Source organism: Canis lupus, unplaced genomic scaffold (assembly GCF_011100685.1).
Source record: "Canis lupus familiaris isolate Mischka breed German Shepherd unplaced genomic scaffold, alternate assembly UU_Cfam_GSD_1.0 chrUn_S1996H2195, whole genome shotgun sequence".
Classification (NCBI taxonomy): domain Eukaryota; kingdom Metazoa; phylum Chordata; class Mammalia; order Carnivora; family Canidae; genus Canis; species Canis lupus.
The window spans coordinates 41,279-51,229 of NW_023330868.1; the positions used below are offsets into that span (position 1 = coordinate 41,279).

The window sequence follows — 9,951 nt, forward strand, 5'->3', positions numbered from 1 at the left end:
ATTTTCTCTTAGCTCCTTTGTGAGTTGCATTACAATATTACCACTTTTTGAAATTAAAAAACTTATACCACTCATTTCATTTCTTGAGCTATTCTTTTTTTTTTTTTTTTGAGTTTTCCAAAGATTTATTGAAGCAGAAAGAGAAACAAGTGGGCTCAGATACTTGTTGGAAAAAAGCAGTTTTAATGGTTTTCAAAAATACTTCTTAAAAAGTATTCTAGCACAAGTTTTCTTTGTCAACTAGATTATGTTGTAAACTTCTCCTAAATCTTATAAGAGTGTTGGTTCTTAAGAACTAGAAGTTACTCCTAATTCCAAATCTATCTTGCGCTCCTGAAAACTGGCAGAGAGGCACTTGAAAGCTGTTTCCTTTAAGATATGGATTTTTTTTTTTTTGAAATTCTAGCGGGTAGGGGGTAATAATTGCTGCACCGAATCTGTGCAAGCTTCACTCAAGGTCATCATGATGCTGACAAGTTTCGTTGATAACCTGTCCATCCCTAGTTTCAACCTCTTAATCAGAAGCGTTTCTCTTTGAGTGAATGTCAACCAGAGGGAGTGAACCCAGGTTGGTTTCCCTCAGGTTCAGGGAAGAAAAAGTTTGGAAGAGGCAGAGCAATCCTGCTCTCCTCGCCTTCCAGCAGCTTCCTGTACGTGGCAAATCTAATGTGGAGAGCATCTTAACATTCAGCAGGTCCTGGTACTCCCGAAGGTGAGGAGCATTTCTTCCTTCATGTTCTGAATCTCATCCTGGAGGCGGCCAATAGTGTCTTGGTGGTTAGCAGCTTCGGCGGCCAAGTTCTCTTCCATTTCACGCATCTGGCGTTCCAGAGACTCATTAGTCCCTTTGAGTGCAATCCACTTCGCAGGTGAGGGACCTGCACCTGGCTCCGGTACTCAGTTGACTCCTGCTTCGCCTGGTGCAGGGCATCGTTGTTCCGGCTCGCAGCCTCAGAGAGGTCGGCAACCTCGGGCCTGTACCATTCCGCCCCTCCTGAAGGTTCTTGGCAGCCACGCTTTCATATTGCTGGCTTGGAAACATCCATATCGATTTGGACGTGCTGGTCCTGAATCTGGGCCTGCAGCTCCTGGATTTCCTCATCATGTAGTTTCTTCAAAAAGGCAATCTCTTTCTTGCAAGGATTCCACTTTCCGCTCAAGGTCAAGACGCGCCAAAGAAGCGTTGGCACCAGCCTGTCGGGAAGACTGCCAGGGTGCTCTCGGCTTCCCTCTCTCTGAAGCATCTCCTCTTGCAACTTCTCCCAGAGCCGCATGATGTCCTCGACCGGGTCGTGGCGCTCCACCTCGACGCAGGCCTTGTCGTTGGTGAGCTGGTCCACCCGCCGGCGCAGCTCCCGCAGCTCCTCCTCGTAGAGGTCCCCCAGGCGCGACTTGCCCTGGCCCCGGAGCTGCTCGAGCTCGGCCAGCAGGATCCTGTTCTGCTGCTCCAGGAAGCGCACCTTGTCGATGCATGAGTTGGCGAAGCAGTCATTCAGCTCCTGCAGCTGGCAGCTTCTCGTGGTGCGCGTGGGCTTGAACTCGGTGTTGATGGCGGCGGCCAGCGAGAAGCGCGCCGAGTCCTGCAGCAGACGCACGCCAGGCACACTGCTCCGCAGGCCAGCGCGGAGGAGCGCGTGGCGGACGCGCCGCGGGACGAGGCCTAGAGGCTGCGGCTGGTGCCGGGGCGCGGCGCGCCGCCCAGGCTGTAGGTGCGGGGGGACGCGGCCGCGTAGCTCCGCGCGGAGCTCGGCGGCTCCCGGGCCGGCCCGCCGCACATCCTGCGGTAGGAGGACGAGGACACAGACCCGGTGGCCGTGGCTGCGGAGGGCGGCGGTGGGCTGCGCGGCTGCGGGCGGCGCGGCCCCGGCTCAGGGAGGCCCGGCGAGCGAGGGCGCGGGGGGTGCGGGCAGAGCTCTTGAGCTTATTCTTGATGAGCTGGTGTTGGAAGATCATTTGTGGGTCATGGAAATTTGTACCTATAGTTCAGTGCAAAGAATTCTCACCTTTGATGTGATAGTTCTAATTTCAGAAATATAACTATGGTAAGTTTTAGAAAAAAGTGATACATTTGGACATCAGCAAATATTTGTAGAAGTGGCATAGATGTTTCAAAATAGATAAATGCATTTCATCGCTCTTTTACTAGACTGAGAGAGATAAACCATCATTCCTTACGATAATTCCTGAACAGTTACATGTACAGTGCTTACATGAGATGACTCCAAAAGCAAAATAAATTTTCTAAAGTAAGCAGTGTTCTCAGTACTTAAAAACTGGGGAAGGTAGTTAATCATTATATTTATAATATTATTTCCCCTTACTAGAGTGGTCAGAAGTCTCGCCTATTCCTTTATCCATACCTTCTAATCTAATTCTATCAACCAGATTCCATAAAGCCTACATAAGCCTGTTTGGAGAAAGAAGCTCCATTTACACTCACACTGAACAATTGGACAAGTATAACATCCCCAAGTGCAATAGCTAGATTTCTTTTTTGAGTAAGAGTGTTTGTACTCGGGTGCCTGAGTGGCTCAGTCACTTAAGCCTCTGTCTTTGGCTCAGATGATGATCCCAGGGTCCTGGGATCAAGTTCTTCATTGGGCTCCCTGCTCCATGGGGAGCCTGCTGTTCTCTCTCCCTCTGCCTGGCATTCCTCCTGCTTGTGTCTCTGTCTCTCTCTTTGTCTCTCAATAAATAAATAATAAATAAATAAATAAATAACTTTTAAAAAGGGAGAGAGAGTGGTTTGTATTGGGGGTGCCTCGGAGGCTCAGTCAGCTGAGCATCCAACTCTTTTTTTTTTTTTTTTTTACTGGAGTGCAATTTGCCAACATATAGCATAACACCCAGTGAGCATCTAAGTCTTAATTTCAGCTCAGGTCACGATCTTGGGGTCCTGATATCGAGCCCCAAGTCAAGCTAAGCACTCAATTGCCAAACCTGCTTGTCCTTCCTCTCTTCTCCCAAACCCAATCTCGCTCTCATGTGCTCTCTCTAAAACATAAATAAATAAATAAATAAATAAATAAATAAATAAATAAATAAAATCTTTAAAATAGTGGTTTGTATTGTTATTGATGGCCTTCAGTTTGGAAGCACATTTGATTCTGGGACAATCTAAAGATGAGGCAGAAAGAAAGAAGATACTCAATGCTTGATCTATATTAATAATGTGCTCCCATGGGCTTTTGTCTTGGGTGCTATTGGCAAGAAGGCTTTTCCAGAATTCCCCCCCACCCAATCTGAAGTTCCTGTTCTCTATACACTTAGTACTTACAAATGTTCAGTGTATCCCTCTAGGACAGATTGTTCATAAGATGGACTAATCATTTTGTGTCTACAGTAGAGTGAGTCCTTCATAATAGAAGTGGCATCTTTTTCATTTTTATCCCCATCATCTTATTTAGTTCAGAGCTTGCTATTGAATGTGTATCCAGTAAATAATTCTATGAATGAATTAATTACATTATCTAAGCCTGAGGAACTGGAGTGAAGTAGGAAATGATCTATGAAGAGCAATAAAGCGGACCTTTATGTTTAGTCTAGGAGGCCAAAACTAGGTAGGAAAAGCAGCATGAATTATGGGACAGAATAAAAAATGTACCTGTAACTAGAGAACTTCTTATGCTATAACTCTCAGGAGCCCCAGAGTAGCAGGTGATGAATGTTTCAGTGGAATGTTTCAGTTAGAATGTTTTCCAGTTGCAATGATATTAACCACGTTAACTCTGAAGGTTGACATTAATAATGCAAATTTATCTCACATATCAAGGAGTGAGGAGATAGGGCTATTTTAGCGTATTAAACTTAGCACAGAAATAGTTCACCAAGGGTCATATTTAAGCTCTGACACCTCACTGTCTTGGTTTTTACAAGTTTGTTACTTCATGGTGACAAGATGGCTATACCAATGTCAAGCACCTCATCTTCATAGAATAGCTTCCATAGTCAGGAAGAAGTAGTTATCTTCAATATAATATATACTACTTATTTTCCTTTCCCAAAAGATATTTAACAGAAACCTCTTCACAGCTCATTGGCTAGAACAGAGTCACATGAGAATAATGAGGATAATCAAACCAGCCAAGGGCAAAGGGATCTCCAGCCTGGAACTTTGGAGGTGTCCAGTTCCTCTGAATACTTGACCCCCCCCCCCAAATTCATGACCAAAATCTAGGTCCATAAGGAAGAAAATTGTTTGGAACTTCTGTATATAAGCAACCAACAGTAAATGAGAAATCTCAAACATTAAGCTTTTGTCTCACTGAGCCTGATGAAGCATTATATTAACGCTAAAACTTCAAAGGTCTCGTAAATTTGTTAACGTGAGTAGAAAAGTTAATCAGCCATTCATTTGGACTGGATCTCTCTATCAGTTATATTTGGGCCATCACAAAAATGTCCAAAATATTCTTTTCTTCTAAGCACACTGTGTTTATGATCTGGCACCTGACCTATCAGCTAGTGTTCTAATTTCTAAATCCTGAACATGATTACATTTTTGGCTATGATCCACAGAATGTATTTTAAAATCTTGGCACTGGCACTAGCCTCACTTGAGCCAAAATTTCTTTCATGATTCATATTGATGAATCCCAATATAGGAAGTTTAGAGGAATTAAAAATATGTTCTTCCCAAGTAGAGGACAGGCATCATTCCTCCTCTAATCCAGCCTCCCAAGAGAAATAGCAAACTGGTCTTAATATAAAAAGTACATTGTTCATCATCAACATGTCTCCAACTCAAAAAGTGTTTACTGTGAATGACTCAAGTGGAGTTGACCGTGAGTACCTTCAAAAGATGTTACATAAATTATGTGTAGTTTGGGAATGGAGATGTTACTTGGTAAATTATTTTAATAAACAGCTCATTTATAAGATAATATTTATCTATCATAATCCAGAAAATTCCATTTAATACAAAAAAATATAAGTAAATTAAACACAATTTTAACGGTTTTTTTGTCTGATGTAATAGGTCTTAAGAATTTCAAGTATGTAACTTCCTATAAGAAACTTACTAAAGTTCTCCTAGTTCAGCATCTTATGAAATAGAAATCCTCTAAATAAATATAGCCTTACATTATCTGTCACATATACGGGAAAAGGAACCCATATATGAAATGAAAACAATAAATGTAAGACTTACCTATGAATCACTAGAAAAAATTGGTAAGATCCTCCTTCCCTCTCATTTCCCCTGAGGCACTTGTCCCCCTAACCCCCACTGCAGACATATTAGTCAAATATGTACGTGCTTATATTTATCTCTTTTGTGTAGAATATAGGAATCCAGTGTAACTTGCTAGAGCTGCCTCATGAATCGGTATGTGCTCTTATTCATATTCATTCCTTCCATCTACAGCCTTGATTTTCCCTCCTCTTTCTCCCCCTTTTAACATAATGGTCTTTCAAAGTGGATATTGTTAGCTTGAAATCCTGGACCTGCAATTGCTACCTTTTTGACCTTGGGTTATTTGATTAGCCTTTTCTTTGTATTAGTTTCCTTTGTCTGAGAATGACCAGTAATACTATCTAATTTAGAGTTGTTTTGAAACTTAATATATGGATAGTGGATAACACCAAAAAATGTAGCTTAAAATAGCATCCCTAAAATTCATCAGATGCTTTTTATAGTAAATGGTGAGAAATCTTCTTTGTTGGCCTAATAATTCAATCTTAATACCTATTTAAATAATCTTCTGAGCAAAGGGCACTTCAAACACTAAATTACAGATGCTTTTTCACCCAGTATAAAGGAGCTTGGATTACATGATTCCTGAGGTCTCTTTCAGCTCAGCATTCCAAGGTTTTCCATTACACTAAGCATTTGTTGCATGCTGCAAATAGAACTCCTCTTGGCCAGGTATGATGGAGAATATTAAATATATGGAAGCTACATGGTCCCTGTCTCTATAGAAGTACATATTTGGGCAAACTAATCAAAAGTATAACAGGTCTATTTACTTTCAACTTTTATTTGTGCTGCTTTCTGAAAATCCAATACAATCTTTTTTGACAGATCATGTCACTGCAACATCTGTTAGTTCTGCTAGTTCTCTCTCAGCACTCCTTAACTTTAAAAATTGTCCTCCTCATTTTTTTTTCAAATTTTGAAGACTTGTTACTTTTAGCAATTGGCTGTAAATTGCAAATATAACCCAGAAAATTGTTAAAAGATGATGTCTATTTTTTCCCCTGCTAATCAAACCTGCATAGTAAATGCATTGACAAACATGCCATCTGATAAATTCACATCTACTCTCTGGAGTTCAATCTTAGTGTCTGTGGCTTCTGCAAAGAGAAGGAATGTATATTCATCAGTTTATGGTTGAAAAATCTCAGCAAAAGTATATGACTAATGGTTCTTGATGGCAACCCTCTCCTGGAATAAGATGATGGATGTGTTAGCCATTTTATAACCCTGACCACCCCCAACCAAAATGAAAACAGTGACCTATGCAGAGAGAATCCCCAAGCCATGAGAAACAGAAAACAAGAATAGTCAGTGCTACCAAAGGGCTTGTGTTACTCATCTTCACTGTGAAACCTACGCAGCTACTCAGATTTCCCATCATGAGTGCTGAGGAACAAAGTAAAGTGATTGTACTAAACTTTCTTTCTCCAAAGTCTCCTACAACCATCTGTAAAATGGTTGTCTTTTACAAATTAGTACTTTGAAAATATCTAGTTTTAAAATAGAATGAAAATAAACTCTGTACACTATCATGCTGAGGTAGATGTGATGCTCTGAGAGTGTGGGGAAAACCATCTGGAGAATCAGGGTCTTAAGCTCTTCACTCACCACTGCCTGTACAAATTGTCACAAATGTCTTAAAGACGTGTTCCTCATCAGGACAAGGATAATTATACAGACCAACATTCATCTGAGGTCCAAGGACCACTGCCCCCCACCCACCCAACCCCCACCCCCGGGCATCTGAATAGATTTGACAGAGTCTGTGAACTTGGGCAGAAAAATAGTACATTTTTTATTCTCACTCATACCTCACTAAAATTTAACATTTCCTTCAATTATGGTTGTAAGCAACAAATGTATATTAGTAGTAATACTACCTCTCACTTTGTTACCTATAGAAGTTAAGGTTATTTTTACATCATAATATAATGGTTGTAGGAGTTGAGCCATGGGCTTCTTCAGACTGCCAAAGCATTTGGGCATACAAGAAGTAAAGAGTCCCTGCACTAACAAAATTCTAAAAGTCTTTTAATTTCAAAAAGTCAATGACTGTAGTTATAAAAGATTTACTCTAAATTCACTAAGTAGAAATTATATTTGACTAAAAAAGAACTGTACAACCAACCAATACAACCTATTTCTTAATCTGACCATATAAAATAAAAAGGCAATTGTCCTTCATGACTGAATGACACATCCCTTAAAAACTTTGTCAGTTAGACCGTGCCATATGAATTTTTGAAGGTTTTGTTGAATGTGATTAGGATGATATAATTAAGTTCCTATCTCTTCACTATAATTAGTTTCAAACATTAGCTAATGAATAAATTCAGCCTTTGTCCAGATTTTGTCTTCATTTGAATTTCTTGTTCTAGGCACATAGGGAACAATCCAGAACTTTAGAATGTGATTTAATGGATAAATTACTACAGAATGAATTACCTCATCCTTTTCAAATGATGAAATAGGTAACAGAAAGAATTACCGTCAAAACTAATAGAATATAAAAATCCTGACTTTGGTCCATTTCTATCATCATCACAGCAACTATTAGGTCTGTACTCTTTATATCTCTCTGAAAAACAATAATCTATCTTCACAGCTTCAGGGAATGGAAGAGCACATTCAACAGGTTTTGATGTAAAGGAAAGGGCATGTTTTCTAAGAATGTTTTATTACGATCATGGTTGTCACTGTACATGTGATTAATTGGCTTTTTGTCACCAACAAGCCTTTTAACTCTGAGACAGTGACAAAGATGAATAATGAAAAGACTTCATCGTTCTGTGAAGCTACAACTTCAAAGAATGCAAATCTTATGATGAAAGAAGGAAGTTGGCTGAATTATGGGCAAACTGCAATTTGACCATATTGTTTTTCATAATAACTACTCTTAATGTGTCAGCCATATTTCTTTCCTTGCACCAAAATCATATTTCTTTGAAGTGACAGTAAATTATTTTTTCCTGTCTTTATTCACTTCAGTCAGGTGGTGCTGAATGATTAAAATGAAAACCTACAAGTTTCAACATATACATTTTCTTTTTTTTAGTACCTTCAGTTATCATTGACATCAATTCATTTTGGTCACAAACATCTTGCTCTTGTCTATTCATTTCTAGCACATTTGGTGTAGTTTATTTTCAGTAAACTGATGTAGCAAACTACTTTCAGATTCAAGTATCTCTTAAAAAGACCAACAGATGCTTTAAAAAAATCACTACACTTGTGAAGATGCATTTGATTAACAGTAAAAGACTCTCGCTATTTAATAAAATATCCCAGGTCATACTCTGTAGGTTTGAAAGAGAGGATTTTACTACGTGATTTCCCCCATGTTAAGAATCCTTTAATATATCTTCAACATTTTTAGTATATATTTTGGATTTGAAGTTTAAGTCTAATTGTATAAAGTTTTTATGTATTTAATATCTTAATATTTGTGTGATTTTTTAATCTCAAAAGCCTAACGTCAAAGAAATAACCAATCAACTCCTAGAGTTAAATAAATGAAAAATAGTTATTTTTTTCTTTTAACTCATTAAACTATCTACAGTAGCTTTCAATGAAAAAAAAAATATCCTAAGAGACTGAGATGTCATTATCCTTGAAATCCAGAAATCCATTAACTCAAGGCTTTTAAAATATTTTCCTATCTCCCCTTTGCAAAGTTTCTCATTTGTTTAATATGGGTAAAAGAGTATCATAAGAGGATGAGTCAGAAGAAGTGCATAGTTTGGAGTGATTAAATTGAACCATTATTTTATTTTTTAAAGAAAGTGGGCATGGACTATTTTAGTTTATAGGCTGTTGGTCTCCTAAGTTAAAAAAAATAGGTAAAATTATTTTTAAAAATTGGCACAGGGAGCCCGGCAAGATGGCGGAAGAGTAGGGTCCCCAAGTCACCTGTCCCCACCATATTGCCTAAATAACCCTCAAATCATTATGAAAACCTATGAATTCAGCCTGAGATTTAAAGAAAGAACGGCTGGAATGCTACAGTCAGAAGAGTTCACACTTGTATCAAGGTAGGAGGACGGGGAAAAAGAAATAAAGAAACAAAAAGCATCCAAGGGGAAGAGCCCCGTGAGGAGCCGGGCTAAGGCCAGGGCGAGTGCCCCCAGGACAAGAAAGCCCCAGGAAAGCCCCGCCTGGAGAAGCAGGGGCTTCACCAATCTTCCGGACAGAAAGGCACTCTCAGGGAGTTGGAGCAGGACCCCAGGAGGGGCGGGGATGCCATCAGGCTCCCAGGGGCACTAACAGACACCTGCCCCCCGGTGAGAGCACCCACACCCCGTGGCCGAGCTCCCTAAAGGGCTGCAGCGCCCGACCGCTAGACCCGGGAGCAGCTCCAGCGCCTCCTGCGGCGGCTCTGAGCGGAGGGCGCTGCGCAGCCAGGGGCGCATTTCCAACAGCACAGGCCCCGGGAGCCCAGGGCGCCGGGGACACAGCCCAATATCCGGCTTCCCCCCGGGACAGGCAGAGGCCAGGAGGGCCCAGGACAGCAAGGACACTCCTGCCACCAGGTGGCCCCGAGCTGAGCAGATCAGTGGCCCCGCCCCTGGAGCATCCAGGCCCCTGTAGACAGAGAGCTCCGGAGTTACTGCGGGAGCTGACTCCAAGGCTCTAGAGCTGGCCGCTGCCACTGTGGTTGTTACTCCAGGGGCCTCTCGGGGTAAACAACCCCCAGTGAGCCTCACAGTGGCCTCACCACATAAAAAGGTTAAACAAATGTTACTGAGCCCTGCACC

The 9,951-nt window shown here is 41.0% G+C and overlaps 1 pseudogene; it reads right to left on the reverse strand.

Moving 5' to 3' along the window:
• Positions 1-448: 448 nt before the first annotated feature.
• LOC119878856 lies at positions 449-9,606 on the reverse strand (annotated as a pseudogene).
• Between the last annotated feature and the right edge of the window lie 345 nt (positions 9,607-9,951).